This window comes from Takifugu rubripes, chromosome 4 (genome assembly GCF_901000725.2).
Source record: "Takifugu rubripes chromosome 4, fTakRub1.2, whole genome shotgun sequence".
NCBI lineage: Eukaryota > Metazoa > Chordata > Actinopteri > Tetraodontiformes > Tetraodontidae > Takifugu > Takifugu rubripes.
Window position 1 is genome coordinate 7,707,143 of NC_042288.1, and position 15,623 is coordinate 7,722,765.

Here is a 15,623-nt window from a genome sequence, read left to right on the forward strand (position 1 = left end):
GCTAAATGCTTATAAAATCTGTGTAATTTGAGAAACAGTGGCAGGAAAAGAACCCAGACTTTCCTTTGCATCCCTGACCAATCAAGAACACCAAAAATAGCTACGCTCGTTTTCTGCCCCCTCCCCGAAAACCGCGAGCTCATGCACGACGAGGAACTGGGGGCCACAATGGAAAACTCATCAAATGTGGAGTCTGAGAAAGCCAAAAAATACATCTGTGGAGGAAGATTGGAGTTTTAGCAGGGTCCTCATATCAGGTAGATTTAGCCTGTGTGTGATTGCTGTCAGCCTGAGTTTCTTCCCTCCCTTTCCTGCCTCGACAGCTTTTATTTTTCCAAATAAAATGGGGGGAAAAAAACACTAATAAAATGCCAACTTTCTCCTACGTGTGCACCTAATGTGGTGTCTCACTGCTGGAAACAGTTGTAAATCACATAACTCCACTCAGTCATCAGCTCTCACTTATTCTAGTAGCTTTTAAATGCATCTAATCAAGAAGTAATCAAGCGTTCCGAGCAGCTTCTCCGTCTGCTCCCACCTGTGCTCACTCTAATACCTTCTTATCTCGCAGTTGAAAAGCTTTTCCACTTCATCGCTCCGCTCTCATTTCCTTCCTGACGCTGATGTTTGTCGTTGAGGAATTTTACTGTTCATCTGTTACTGCAATTGAAATTTCCCGAGCTGGAATGGAACAATGGAATGGAACTACAACATTCACTCACTTTAGTGACATTTTCAGAGTTAAGGAAGTAGCTGTATTTAAAATTCAACAAATATTTTGGAGGCACTTTAGGACTTTCATTCCAGGTGTTTTTCTTTAAACATATTTGAACTTGAAAAGAAGGACGTTGAAAGGCTATTGCTGTTGTACAGGAGACGTTTTAACCCAAAAGTGAGTTTTTAATCTGAATTTTTTGCTTTCATTTCAGTTTGTGATGATATCTTTTGGAAGTGTTGCTGGATCAGATCTTTTTTTTGAAAAGCGATTAGGTTATCAAATAATCTCTGGCTAGCTCAACCAATTTAAACCTACTTTTATTGTAGCCTGCACATATTGACTGCCATTTTGACCTGAATTCTAAAGCTCTGTTTCTATGTTTGTCTGTCTGCTTCGTCTTGGTGCTGTCTGACATCTGCCTGTTTGCAGTTCTGCCTTCAGGCCTCTTTTTTTATTGTTAGGACAGATAAAGAGCTGGGGTCGCGTACACAAAGGAGGCCTAAAAAAAATCACCAACGCACACGAACCATCGGACTTTGTCCACACAATCGCATGGTTCCTAGGTTAAAAAGGTCACTGGGGTGAAGCGGCTACAAAATCCTGGCAGCACTGGACACAGATGTAAGCAGACGCACAAAGAAAGATGATCCTCGTTGGACAAAATGCTTGTTGTCTTAAAACGCCGACACCCTGACCCATCTCTGCACACACACACACACATACACAAACATACACACACACACACACTGTTGAACACACATTCACAGACGGGGACTCATAAAGGTGAATTACCCTCATTTACAAATGTATGGCTTTGTGACTGAACCATTAGCAAAACTAGTGGGAGCACAGGGCTGATGAATTATTCAATAGTTCCTTAAGGGTTAAAACAGGCGGAAAATATGCTTGTTAAGATTTCAAAGACCAGACAGAATATACTTAGAAGAGAGAAAGGACAACTAGAAAGCAAAAAAAAAAAAAAAGCTTGCCAGAAGGTTCAGAAATCTTAAATACAAACGCTCTGTTCTCTCAGTCAGAGCTGAATTATACATGTTAATATGTACAGGTGCACACAAACACCAGCCAGAACAAATTTACTGATGCCATGAATTATTCAAACCCTTCGTACTCCTGAAAACAGGCAGGCAATAAAGTTGTGCAGACTTTTTCCAAACAAAAAACCCCATCATAAATACCCTTAGATGTCAACCGCCACTGTTTAAAGGCCTAAAGCCCAAGTGGAAGTTTAAACCAAGTTATAATAGCGCTCCCAAACTTTTCCCCGGGATTGTGTGATGTGCCTCCGGGGCTTGATTTGCTCTAATCATACACGTGTCAGTAAAAGAAACAATGACACATGCACTCCATGGTGCCGGCCAGGAGTCCTCCCTGTGATTACATGATTCAGTGGCTTTGCGGCCTGAGGTAAATCAATCAAAAACAAATCTCTTCGTTCCCGATTTGCTCCTGTGACACCCCCCCCCCCCCAACCCCCATCCTCATCCATCTTTGTCGTCACTCCATCCCTCTCGTCCTCAAATCTTCGATCCTCCCGGATCCACCCGGGCGTACTTAAGTAAGTGTGGCAGGCTTGAATGTGGGTCTTTGTGCATCATCCCGAACCCCCACCTAATACCCTTCTTACACACACACACACACACACACACACGCACACACATACACCCACACACGGCAGTTTTCACAGACTAAACTGAACTTTTGTGAGTTTCCTGCCAGATGTTCAGCTTCATCATCATCATCATCTTCTTCCTGCTTCCATCAGTTTAACTCATTTCATTACATTCTCTTTTTAAAATATACATTCAGTATTTCTTTCATTGCTTTAAAACATCCCATTCTCTACTTTTTTTGGCATAATTGCCCTCTTTTGTTGCTTTCCATCCTTCCTTGGGCATTCATGTACCCTCCTCTCTTGCTTTTCTTCCTTTTCTCCTTCTCTTTCCTCTCTTTTCCTTCCTACCCTTCTTTGTACAGGAAATTCAGCTCTATATGCTGCACTGCTACACCATTCATGTTCCGCTCAATCAGTTCAGAACATGCAAAGGAACAGCGGCTTTTGCTGTTGTGGGAAAATCATTCTTAATTATTTCCTAATAGACTGGATGTGCCAGCGTTTTCTGAGATCTTCATCCTTCCTTTTCGAATCTGTTCCATGTCTCCCTTTTCTTCTGGAATTTCTTTCTCTCGTTCTTTGGGTCTGTCTTAATTTCTCACACTTTAGTCTGCATTGATGGAGCCTCCATGTCTTTGCCCCCTTCTTGAATTAACCAGCATGTTTCAATAACAGCCATCTGCAAAGTCCCTCATTTCCAATTTCCTCTCTTTTTTAATCTTTTCTATCTGATACTGCATCCAAGGTCCCACATTTTCTTCATCATCATCATCACCATCACCACCTCCTCCTCTTCTTTGCTCTCTGCTATTCTCCTAAGGCCTATTAATACCCCGCCACCCCTTTTCAGACAGAGGACAGACGTGAGACAGAGGACTGACTGGGGAAGGAAGAGCACTGTGCAGTTGCCACTAGTCTTATATCTTGGAAAAGGCGTTTCAGTCATTTGGATTTTGTAACATGTTTTTCATGTTTTTCTTCTGTTATAGTTCCACCACCAGCCCCTCTCCCCAAACTCTGAGCTTTGCAGCCCAGACTTCCTTCATTTCCATTTTTTGTCCTTTTCGCCCCCTCCATCCATCTGCACCTGCACCTCACTCCGTCCGTACTCTCCAGTCTGTTCATCCATCCTGCAGGTATTGATCCAGCTGTCCATGGCTGAATGTTTCTGCCCGGCCAAGATCAACTTAATGCACTTTTGCTGCTTAATTGGACTTCAATTTATGTTCGGAGTGTGAGTTGTCCTTGTTGAACAAGTGAAAATTGTCTCTGGCAAATCAGTGGTCTTCAGAATGAACTCTTTGTGAAACCTCGGCCGGGCTGGTACCACAGAAACCCCCCCATGAGAGGCATATATCAAATTTCACCAGTGGAAAACCAAAAAGAACAAACAGAGCCCAATGTAACCAAACCGCCACATGGTCATGATATGCTGGGTGATTGGCAGCTACTAATTGGTTTAATCCAACCCCTGGGGCCTTTTAGCTCCTTGGCTGGCCTGGATACAGCTGTCTTATTGTCCAACTGCCGACACCGTGACCCCTGGGAGTCAGCCGGGGGAGTAGTGAGATGAGAGCGATATGCATACATTAAGGTAACTAGATCTGTTATTAATATTGATAACCTCGACCAATCTAATGAAAATGAAATGAGCTATTGGAAACTGTTTTCAGGCTGATATATCTGTAAAAGCTTTGGAAAGAGTTGTTGTATTGCCTTTATTTGTTTATTATTCATAAATTAGAAAACTTTGCACCCAAATGAAAGAAAAAAAATAAATGCAGCATTGATTTATATGTAAATAAGAGCTGGATGGAAAAGTTTTTAATGAAAAAGTTATACCTGATAGAGGAATCAGACAGCTTCGTGGAGCCTGTGCCAGTGTGTGTTCAGGGGTCCCTGACTCAAAGGTCAACACGTCTTTCACTGCAGTATATATGAGTCAACAACCATGTGTCCAGTCGAAGTGTCCTTGAGCAAGACACTGAGCCGGTAAGGTTGAAAAAGAGCAAGGTGGAGGGAGGCAGTCTGTCGCCAGAGAGACGAAAGAGGCAGCCTAAACAGACGCAGATTAGCTGTGCTCTATTGAGGAGGCAAGGGGCAGAACATGGGGTCTTAGTGGATGCCACTAAGCCTTTAAAGACCAACCTCCCTCCCTCCCTCCTTCCATCCTATTTATCCTACCCCTGACACACAGCGTTTACATAGATATTATCCCATGGAGACCTCCGTGGCTCAACATTAATGCTCATAGTCAGGTCATGATCTGGTCCGAGAAGACAGTAATAGTTTTTATAACATTTTTATTACAAATGATAATGGCAATTGTGAGATTGATTCCAAAGCACTGAGTGTATTATGAAATGCTTTATTTCACTGTTAGTAAAGGCCCGGGGGTTGTTCATAACTTCATTTCTATTGAATAGTTCTCTCATGACAACATCAGACACCTTAACGGGGAGCAGATATAAAATTAAGAACCACGTTATCGGGGAAATATCTTTTGGCTTGTGCGGTAAAACAAATGCTGTAATCCATTGTGCAGAGTGGACCGGCCTCTGGATCGATACGGTCTTTCATTCTGTCACTAATAAACCAAATGCAACACTTCATGGAATAAATGCTTGAAGGGCTGGCTATTGATCGCCGTGTGACATTAGTGCTTCAGAGTTTGACTTGACAATGTAGCCCACACGGCTTTAAACGCCAACGCAGCCCGACTTTTTCCACAAAAGTCCTGTCTTAGAGAAATTATTGGGAATGGGAGGTGAATGAGATCTGGTCAGTTTGCAGGAGAAAGGGGCGTGGAGGTAAAAGGGAGGAATTGATCAGCGACGTCGTGGACCATTACCCGCACCATGCGTGTGTAATAGCCCTAATTACCCCCTCTCTCACCCATCACCCACAAACAACAGACAAACTCTCCACTCAATGACAAACTGAGGACATAAGGGTCCTTGTGCTAAAGCATGCTGCCCTGCAAAATGATCCAGCCTGCTCCCCACCAAATTCTTAATCTCCTCCCTGTTCTCTGCTTCCCTCCTCTCCTGCTTCAGGCCAATGCCTGGGGGTGCTGAATCCTTCATAATAGCCCCCCTCATCTATCCCCACATGGTTGTTGAGAATAAATCCCCTCCCTTCTTTCTTCAGGTTGACACAGAGAGTCCCTTGTTGTCCTGTGCTGCTCTCAGATACCTCTGTGAGCCTGCACGGTCGGTTCCACACTAACCAAATTACACATTCCAACTAGGCTGCCGATGAGGCCTGTTTTATCACAGTACCGACAATTTACCCTTCGTTTTCTATGCAGTTTTTAAAGATGGCAATCAAACCTATATTAACTCACAAGATAACCATTTTACAGGAGAAATGCAGAAAAAGCTATTCATTATCCTGGTATTTGAGCTCTTTGGTCATGTCGAGGGCCGTCTAACCTCCCTGCACCTGCAGTTTAGATACTTATCAAGGAAAGTGGGGCTGAAACCCTGTAAATATGAGTCATATTTCTGCACCTACAGCAGCCGCAGCAGTGCGGGGCCCCATCCCGATCCACTCAATTAAGGTTATTTAGAATAAACCTGCCATTTGCTTCATCTAAATGGTAAAGTGGACATTTTTATGCACTAAAACTACAGAAACACATTTTTCCCTCTTTATCTCGAGTGCAAAATCAATGTAAATGAGACCCTTAGCAGACTGAAACCATCTAGACAAACCTGATGGACCGACAGTCAAGTATACCTGACCCCAAGTCTGTTTTTTTTTTCATTATCGAGCTAAAACACCAGCTGACACTGGAACAGGCTGCAGGTCCAAACCCATATCGCATGTTGAATCTGTCACAGACGGACAGAAAAACACGTGGGCGTAATCTTTTCGCATCCTGCCGTCGGGCACATTCAACCTGACCTTTTGGGGTCAGTTTGAACTCTTTTATTATGAAAACACCCCACATGATCGGACCCTCCCTGACCTTGCGTGCCCAACCACTGCCACTGGAACAAGAGCAGGGTTGATGGCGCTCGCTTTCATGCCGTCACGATAAAAATAAACACAGCAGTGACGAATTTCATGTCACATCACATAAAAACTGAAAACACACACAATATATGAAAACGGCTCAAAGCAACAGCTGCCTTAGCTGGGTTAAAAATAACCATCTCCCTTTGCTGCGCATTTTAAAACGCTCAATGCAAACATCAACATCTTCTTTACCGTGCTAAAAATAGAACACGCGTGATATTTAACTCGTGCTGATGTGAAGCGTGATCGGAATAAATGTTCAGATATGTCGAATTGACTCATCACTGGTGAAGCTGCAGCTATAATCCCCACCTCATGCATGAATTAAAGGCAGCGCGGAAGTCAAGATAATCCACCTATTCTTCTTAAACAGAGCTTTTTATAGCAAAATAACAATGAGCAGAGAGGAGTTATGTGCTGCATCTACACCCAACACCCAACGGAAAGGTCACTGCAGTCACGGCTGCAACTGTAACTGAGATAAAGAGGACAAGTAATGGAGCCAATGGAGGGGAAATGATGCAGATAGAAGATAAAAAGGAGAACATGTAAGACAATAAACCTTGGAGACATGACAAAGAAGGAAAAGGGAGGAGGAAGCAAAGGTGCTGCATGAGGCCCTGAGTCACAGCTGGGGGATTTTTCAGCGGAACAACTATGGAATATGCTGGGATCAGTCGTCCGCATGGAAAGAATGAAATAAATACTGTCAAACGAAGATGCAGGAGTCACATTCAATCACATGAGTGCAGCAGTAAATGAAGCGTGGCCCACACAGAGGAATGCAGAGGAGGCAAAAAAGAACCTGAGGAACTGGGGGGGGGAAAAAACGAGACAAAAGTTTGGGAACGTGAGTTCAGGGGAGCCACAAGAGGACAGTGGACAAGCGCGCCAACAAGTACAGAGAGAGCCAGAGAGAAGCACAGTGGATGAGCTTATTATGGTAAAGAGGTCAACCTTGCGCTAATGCTCTGTCTCGTAGAAAAGAAAACAGGCTTTTTGTATGTGTGCACATCCGTGTGTGTTTGCATTTGATAGAGCCGTTGTGTCGGAGCGTGTCAAGTGGGTTCACGCTTTGAATGAAGCGACGTCTTCCAGTCTCAAGGCCTCCTCAGGGACTGTGAAAGTGCACAGCTTCCTTGGCTTTTCATAAGCAGATGGTGTGGTAAAAATAACAGATATTTACAGGTGATTCTTTGAATGTGTGACACTGCAGTGAAGAAATTTGTTTTTTGGGTGCTTTTGAGCAGTTCGTTCACGTGCCACACAGTTAGGATCAAGAGGAGGACTGAAGATGGCTGTAATGGAGAGGACAGGCAGGGAAATGGCGGGGGGGGGGGGGGGGGGGGGAGTGAGGAGGAGGCTGAAGCGGATGAGAACTGCGAGATAAGTCCCAGTTTGATCAAAGCATTAGTGTGACATCAAGAGCAAGTCTGGCCAACGTGCTGGTTGGTAAATGTGGCAAATGCACTTTGAAACATTCAAATACATATAAAATTGAAATTAGGGAACGCACAGTGAAGCAGTTCTGAGGATGACACCTTCACTTCTCCAACTCTCAATATATCACAGCTGTCTGATTATGTGATTCTCAAAATAATTAACCAAGAGGTGTAAAAATCCAGTTCAATCACAAAGGAATGTGTGTCTTTAAATGGAAGAGCTGGTGAGCAACTGTTTGGTTGCTAATGGAGGCAGATCCTGACAGGATAAAATAATTTCTTTAAAAATAGACTAAATAAGCGGAATGTGCCACCAATAATGTAGTTTGGGCGAACTTTTTGTATAAATAACGACTCACCCTCTGCTCACCATGGCATCAGGCGCCACAAATCATATCAATTTGTCATGCATTCTTCCCTTAAGCTACACTTAGGGATGCTCATTATGCGGCTATTTCTGTTTTCTGTGTCATCTAATTTAATTTCCCACATTCTTGCTAGGTTAAACTATAGCAAAATAATGTGGAAAATGCACAGCCAGGCTAATTTCACATGCCTGTTTGGAGCCAAACTGTTAGCTGCTAGCATAAATGTCACAAAGACGTGTGAATTCATACGTGTATTCACACTGCACAAACAAACACACGACATGCCTGATCTGTGCCCTGAGGCGAAGCTGTATGTCCACTCAGTTTATCTGTGAAAATGTGTTCCATCAGCATAATTAACCCGCCGCAATTAGCATAACCACGTTAATTATGGGAAAACGCTGTCTGAGGGGACACACACACACACATACACACGCACACAAAGTGAGATTGGTGCGGATGAGAAAAGGTGGAACAGCGACTGGATGGATAAATGAACGAAAAGAGATGTACTAAATATTTAATATTGTTGAATTTTCTGAAACACCAATGGAAGCAAACGAGGCGACACAGCAGGAAAAGGAGTTATTGAATGACACAAAAGTCACTTAAGTGGAAAACACAAGCACACACACTGATAATTATTAGTCAGAGTAATGAGAGGCAAATGACTCATTAAATCTCTCCTTGACCCTTAATCTGAAAAGCAGCCCCCCCCCCCCCATTCCTTTCCTCTTTTCTTCATTCCTCACCAACTTTTTCTGTCCTTCATGCAGCATCTATCAAAGCCTTTCAGCTGGGAATTATTAATCAGCAGAAAACGCTGACCCCAGGGTGGCGCACTTTTACAGCAAACCCGAGGAAGAGGGCAGAAAAAAACCTGCTCTCCGCGTTCCCCGTTTCCAGCTCGGATAAGAATTCCAGAAAAAAAAGTAGACAAAATGAAAGTAAACCTATTTTCCACGTGTGACCACATTTATGAGACCAGGCCTACCTGACTGCTCCTGACAACTGTCACAGGAGACAAATTACTCTGGGACACACAGATGTAGCGTCTCTGATGTGGGAACACACACACACACACACACACACACACACACACACACACACACACACACACACACACACATGCACAGAACAGTCCTCCCTATCTGGAGTAATCAATTCTCATTGGGTTCGATCAATAACCCTCTCAACACTGCATTCTCATCATCAATAGCTGAATCAATGACATCGGTCATTAATCCTGAATTACCATTGATCAGGCTCCCAATGTTATCACAGCTGTGGTCCTGCCCGGTCATAAGACAATAACCCCCCTCACTTCCTCACATCTGGAGGGAAAAGGTCACAGCAGACCTGAGGAGCAGCCTCTCCTGCTGGAGAACAACGTCGGTGCTTTAATAGTGAAAAGACAGCCTTTATTTTAGCTGGACCTCCTGGTCTCATGACTCCAGGATGTGGGATGAGACGCAAGCTAGTCAGAATGTCTGCCGCATCGCCGCAGCCACGGATTTATCCCGCCGCGATGCCATGGTGCTTAATGTTAGTATGAGTGGAAGTGGGGAGATTCAGGGCTGCAGCTCATGGAAACACATAATCGCGAAAAAAAAACCATTTTTCCAGCTTATAGACTTTAGTTCGATGGTTAATCTTCTTTCTGTTTTATTCTTAAAAGGGTAGAATAAAACCCCATGATGCAGGTCACCGTGTGCCAACATTCATTTTGTAAGCAAATGAGTTAAATATCTTTATTTTAATCATGTTGAATGAAAAACGTGGGTTCCAAAACAGTGTTTTATTTCGTTAAGTATGTTGAATGATTCAAATGCGCCATGGATCCGACGTCTGGATGATTTAGCTCCTCCAGTCTGCAGCCTGTTCCACTAAGATATTGGAGAACTAAGTGAAACCACATGATCACACACAAAAAAGGCTGCATGCTTAAACATTGAGGAACTCAGACTGCGGACGTTAAACTGTGAGGAAACAGTCAACCACCTGTGCCGATTCCCCGCCCACCTCGACCCTCGTTAAGCACATGGAAATCAGCCACTGTCTTTTTCTCTCCTAAGGGCAAGTGGAGAGATTAGAGGTCAAAGACACTAATTACCGACTCCGTCATTTAATCGGGCCGCGGCAGGAGATTAGAGCGATAATCCCATCATGCTGCTGCGGAGAAATTTAAATCGATGCGAAATCTACCGCAATTTTTTTGGGGAGGAGGGTTGGACAAAAGCAAAGGAGATGCCCAAAGAAAGGAGGGGGAATTGCCTTTTAGAGGCTTCTGCCCACCCAATAACTCTCAAGTGTGCCTCCCTTTTTTAACTGCTGTCCAGCCCTTCAGTCCGTTTCTCCAGGAGGGAACGTGAATCTGGAGGAAACAGAAGCCAGTCTCAGTGGACATACTTATCCAGACAGACCCTACTGTGTGTCTGTGTGTGTGTGTGTGTGTGTGTGTGTGAGAGAGAGAGAGAGATTAAATCCCAGGTTCTTGGAGAGCCCAACTACCCTTTCTGTGTCCCCAACCCGGCGTCTCTAAGCAGAGAGGGAGAAGGGGGACAGACGCAGACAGACGAGGAGAGAGAGAGACATTCAGAAAGAATTAGAAAGAAAGAGAAGGAAACGGGGAGAACCGAGCCACCATGGCTGCAGCAAAGCCCAACAGCTCCCTCTGTCGTCACCGAGCAAAGGTCTGGCACACCTCCGTCACGCATCCCTCCCTCTTTCTGCCCCTTCCTGCGTTACGTTTGAATTCTGGGGCTTTGGCCCCCTCCTCTCTTTCCCTGCCAACAACTTTCACCGTCTTTTGCAGTTTTACAGCAGGATAACGTCCAATGCCACAGCTCAGGGGAATCAGCAGCTGGTGCCTAATGAGATATAAATATGATGATTATCCTCCCTCCCCTCCTCCCTGGTGAGCTCTGTCAACTCAATTTTAAAGTTATTCCACACAAAGACTCTTCCCACTCTAAAATTCCACCCTTTCCCTTTTTTTCAAGAATGTGGAAAAATCAACACAACTTCGCCTGCTAAATCTTGCAGCAGGGCGGCGAGCCAGCTGAGTCTGGGAAAATCAGCACGTCGTATGAATGATTTATGCGGAGAATAACCCACATCTGCGTAGTGCTGTTTGTTTTTTAATCAATGCAAAGCATTATGTTCCTTTTCCTAAAAGACAATACAGAAAAATGGATGAAAAGGGGGTGCGGATCGGAAACCGGAACAGTGGCTGCGCTGCTGATCAATATTAGCTTATTCACTTGATATTCGGATGGACAGGGAGGTGTTTGTGGCAGTGGGTCAGAAAACAGCCAGCAGGTGAGGCCAACATTGTAAAGGTATAAGAGAATCTGCTTAAACTTGCAGGCTGGGAGTCTACCGTGATTAAAGATCTTCTAAAGCAGCGTTCGGTGACCCAGTTCTGTCTCTCCAAACAATTCTTAAGGAACACATGGCTGCAGGTTTAATTATATCTCTGGAAACTATAAGGAAGACTCATCCAGCAGAGTATATCCAGAAACAAATGGGACAGTTCTGTGTGAGTGTTTCTTGGATTCACATGAATCATCTGATATGACCCTGCTTTCATCTTAAGCCAAGCTGCTGCATGACGTAAAAGAGATGATTCCCCATCTTCAAATGTATACAATCAGTGTCCCTGGGCAGGAAGCTACCGTGTTATGAGAGCTGGAAACAGGATGAAGAGACGAAGAGCACGCTCATCGTTTGGAGGTCTCGGCTTTAATAAGACGGGAGCGAATGATGAAAATGCCGATGCAGATCGCATCGGCATTCCCTCCTCCCCACAAACTCCCTATTTTCCAGAGTTGTGCCGTTTCCCCTCTCAGGTTCTCCTCCTCTCCAGCTGCTGCTGCCTTCTCTTAACTCCCCGAACCGAGATTATACGATTGTAACAGAAGAAAGTGAAATAAGCAAACACCCCAAAGTACAAATCATCCCGAGGTTTTAGCTTAAAAAAAGGAAACTTTGGTGGAGCCGAGCTTTGAACTTGCGCTTGGTCACAGAGCAAATAAACCTAAACGGAAATTCGAGGACGATCTTTTCTTCTGATGCCTTTTAAGTGGCCACCGAACCACATTGTAAATGCAGACAACCTAAAATGAAATGGGGAAATTCCACTTTTTCCCTGCATTGGGTGCAATTTAGGTTGTAAAGTACAAAGAGCAGAAGAAACACAAATAACTCTGGCACACTGGGAACGCACTGGGAACTCAGCCTGATGTTTTCTGGTCATGACAAAGGGAGCCTGAGTTGGACATCTTGGTTTCTCTGAGTGGAGACTTTCTTTCAAGCCACTGGGGCAAAAAAGTGCTGCAAAACTGCAGCAGCGGGCTGGTGTACCTCCTGTCGGATAAAGCCCAACAACACTAAATGATTTTCTCAATGGCTCCCACAAGACTGGGGAGTACAGAGAGAGCGAAGAAGAAGAGACTGAGGGGAAGATGTGGTGGAGAAAGACGGAAGGCATAAAAAACGAAAAGGTGGGGTGAGAAGATGGAGGGGGGATTCATAGCGCAACAGTGTGGGAGAAATGGGGAGGGAGGGAGATTATTGCTCGCTTGAGAGCTGCGATCTGAAGCTGTGTCATGAATACCAAAGACTGAGCAGCCCCACAGCCCCCTCCTCTCTCGCTCCCTCTCTCTCTCTCGCTCTTCCTCCTCAGCCCCGTTAAAAACGAGCTGGAATTTCAGATGACCAATTATACACCAATAAGTCATCGATGCCTTCGCGCTTCCACCTCCAAAGTCCGTAATTATAGCCACACCAGACCGGCTCGCTCTAAGAAATGACCATAGCGGACACGTTTGCAGTTGATTTCGCTCCGTGCAACAGTTAAAAAATGATCAAATGTGGCCCTAAGGGGGCGATAAGCCGAGCGCACGGCCCCTAATTGACTGCAGTCGATGAGCCCTGAACGAGCCTACGGGAAAGTGATCTGCATGTAATTTTCATGGAGTTTCAGCTGCGCTGGCGCACACCGGAAGGCCACGGACGCAGCTCTGCTTGGTCAAGTCTTCTAATTGACTCCATAATAAAGCGTAGAGCGTCTTTGGGGAATCGCCGTTTAGGTTCTAAATTCTTTTAAGCTACAACGCAACATTTCAGGTGAAAAAGAGGAGAAAGATGAACACGCTAAACTGCAAATTGCACTTTTGGAGATGAGAGGAGATGGGTCGGCAAACAAGTTATCCAATAATCGGATTCGACAGACACACACACAGACACACACACATGAAGCTTGATTTAAGAGGCAGCCATAGAAAAAAGTTACCGTGTGCGCGGGGGCGCAGAGACGCGCCGTGACGGGGAAACGGACCCTTCGCCGATATTTTACCCACTGTGCGCAGGCAGACGCGCGCGCGCAAGCAGACACGCACCCACTCTGTCTTAAACCCGCTCACAACGTGCGCAAAAACAGGTACCCACTGACACACTGTGAGAAATTGGCGTGAAAACCGCACAGATCCAACCGTCATCCAGGCACGCAGGGTGGCGAAGAAAGTGTCCACTGTTCCAACACACAGAGCAAATACACTTCCACATATTTCACCATTTAGCGAATGCGCAACGACGGGAGCTGCTCTGGGGTTTCTCATTTAGTGAAACGGGCCACCTTGTATGGTCCAATTTTAATGTCATCCCGTGCGGAACAGAAGCGTCATCGAACAGACATATTTCAGTTGATTGCTTGCTAAAGCTGAAAGAGTCCGCAGGATGAGACGCGCGGAGGGAAATAACACCTGGCTGGGACAAGAGACGGCGTTTGTGGGACTAAGCAGATGGAGCAATAGAGGGAAAGATAGCATTCTTTAACTTGAACGGTCTTTACCTTGGTAGGGGGAGATGCCTCCGTGCGCAGGTCGTCTCTCAAAGGAAATTTCCCCGATATTTTCAAGCCAGCAGCAAATGATCTCACTCTCCTCCCGGATTTCTTATATTCTTATCAAATGTGTTTTTGTTTTTTGCTTTCTTAAACATCCACACATTTAAAGCCCAGTTTTTTTGGGTTTTAGCGCACAAAAAGAAGTCCACAAACCCCAGATGTCCACCGGAGCGCACGGGCTAAAGCGCTGGAACCGGCGGGTCTTCAGGTCTAGGTAGAAAACAGTTGGACGGACCAGTAAGTGTGTCCCGAAACAAGTGATGAAGAGGAGGAGCCGAGGAGGTGCGGCGTCGACAGAGAGAAAGAAGGGAAATCACCGTAGCATCCCTCCCCACCGTCAGCGGCGCGTCTCCGTCTTGCCTCCCCGAGCCTCGCAACCGGAGTGAGAGAATGAGCAACAGCGGGGGGGGGGAGAGAGAGGGAGGTGGCAGAGAGAGAGAGCGAGAGAGAGAGAGCGAGAGCGATGTCACTGCCGATGGAGGGCGTTGGAAACTACACTAAGTTCTCCTCTTATAGCCTAGAACTAATCTGTAGTGATGATATGGAAGCGTTTCAGCATCACCTCAAAAAAAAAAAAAGTAATCAGATTTTACAAGACGGCAGTGAAACCTTTGACATGAGTATTTGACAACGTCACCTTCGTTTATTTATTATTGTTTGGGATGTTTTAAGTGCATACATTTATAGTTCTGAGGGGTCCAGGACCCTAAACGGCGCCTCCTTTGAGTTCCAATCCCGGACAGAAAAATCCTGCTGCGGCAAATGGAGCAGCGGGGTTAAACGCATGCAACAGTTGCTCCTTCCTTATTGGCCCAGAGAGGCGTCCAATCACACTCAGTGCAGGTTTTAGAACCTCTCCAGCAGCCAATAGGAGGGCAGCAGCGGGGAGTGGAGCAGCAGATCCGTTACTAACATCTCCTAATAGAAGATAAGTGCGTGAATAAATAAATGCATTCACACATGCTTTCAGCACAACCCTCATTTGTTGCCTCTGTGCACTCATGGCTGCTGTTGCCAAAGAGTGATTCCATTTTTTCAGACACATCTAGATATGTTAACAGTTTAACCCAGCGAGGAACTGGTTTAACATTTGGTCTTGATTCCTGAAAGATCTGTAATATTTTTGAAACATTTAAGAAATGCAGATTTTGAGCAAATTACATCAGTGGGACTTTGAATTCCCAGTCTTGGTTGGCTTTTGCAATTTGAAATTAAAAAAGGAAACATTGTATCTCAGCGCATGTATTATTCAAACTGAGGCCAGTTTTGACTTTTTTTGTTGAAATAAATCATGTCAAATCCGAATTAGATTGCAGGATGGGCTGAAGATGAAGACACTTCTTGACTGTGGATCATTTTACCTAATTTAAATGGCTTCTTTTTACCATCCCAGCATAATAAATACAACCGACCTCAAAAGTAAAGGGCAATGTTGCCTCATTCTAGAGCCATCACTTTCACTTATATTTGTATAAATATGGGTTCAGGTTCACTTTTCACTTTCTTTTCATGCTGTTTGCACATCCCCACA

General features: G+C 44.9%; 1 protein-coding gene across 1 annotated transcript in view; it reads right to left on the minus strand.

Moving 5' to 3' along the window:
• The window catches only part of cdh11 (cadherin 11, type 2, OB-cadherin (osteoblast)), a 59,727-nt gene extending 45,249 nt beyond the window's left edge, over window positions 1–14,478 (minus strand). Inside the window, exon 1 of the mRNA XM_011603071.2 lies at window positions 14,039–14,478. The gene's annotated coding sequence lies outside the window, so the exon portion shown is untranslated. The remainder of the gene's footprint in view (window positions 1–14,038) is intronic.
• Between the last annotated feature and the right edge of the window lie 1,145 nt (window positions 14,479–15,623).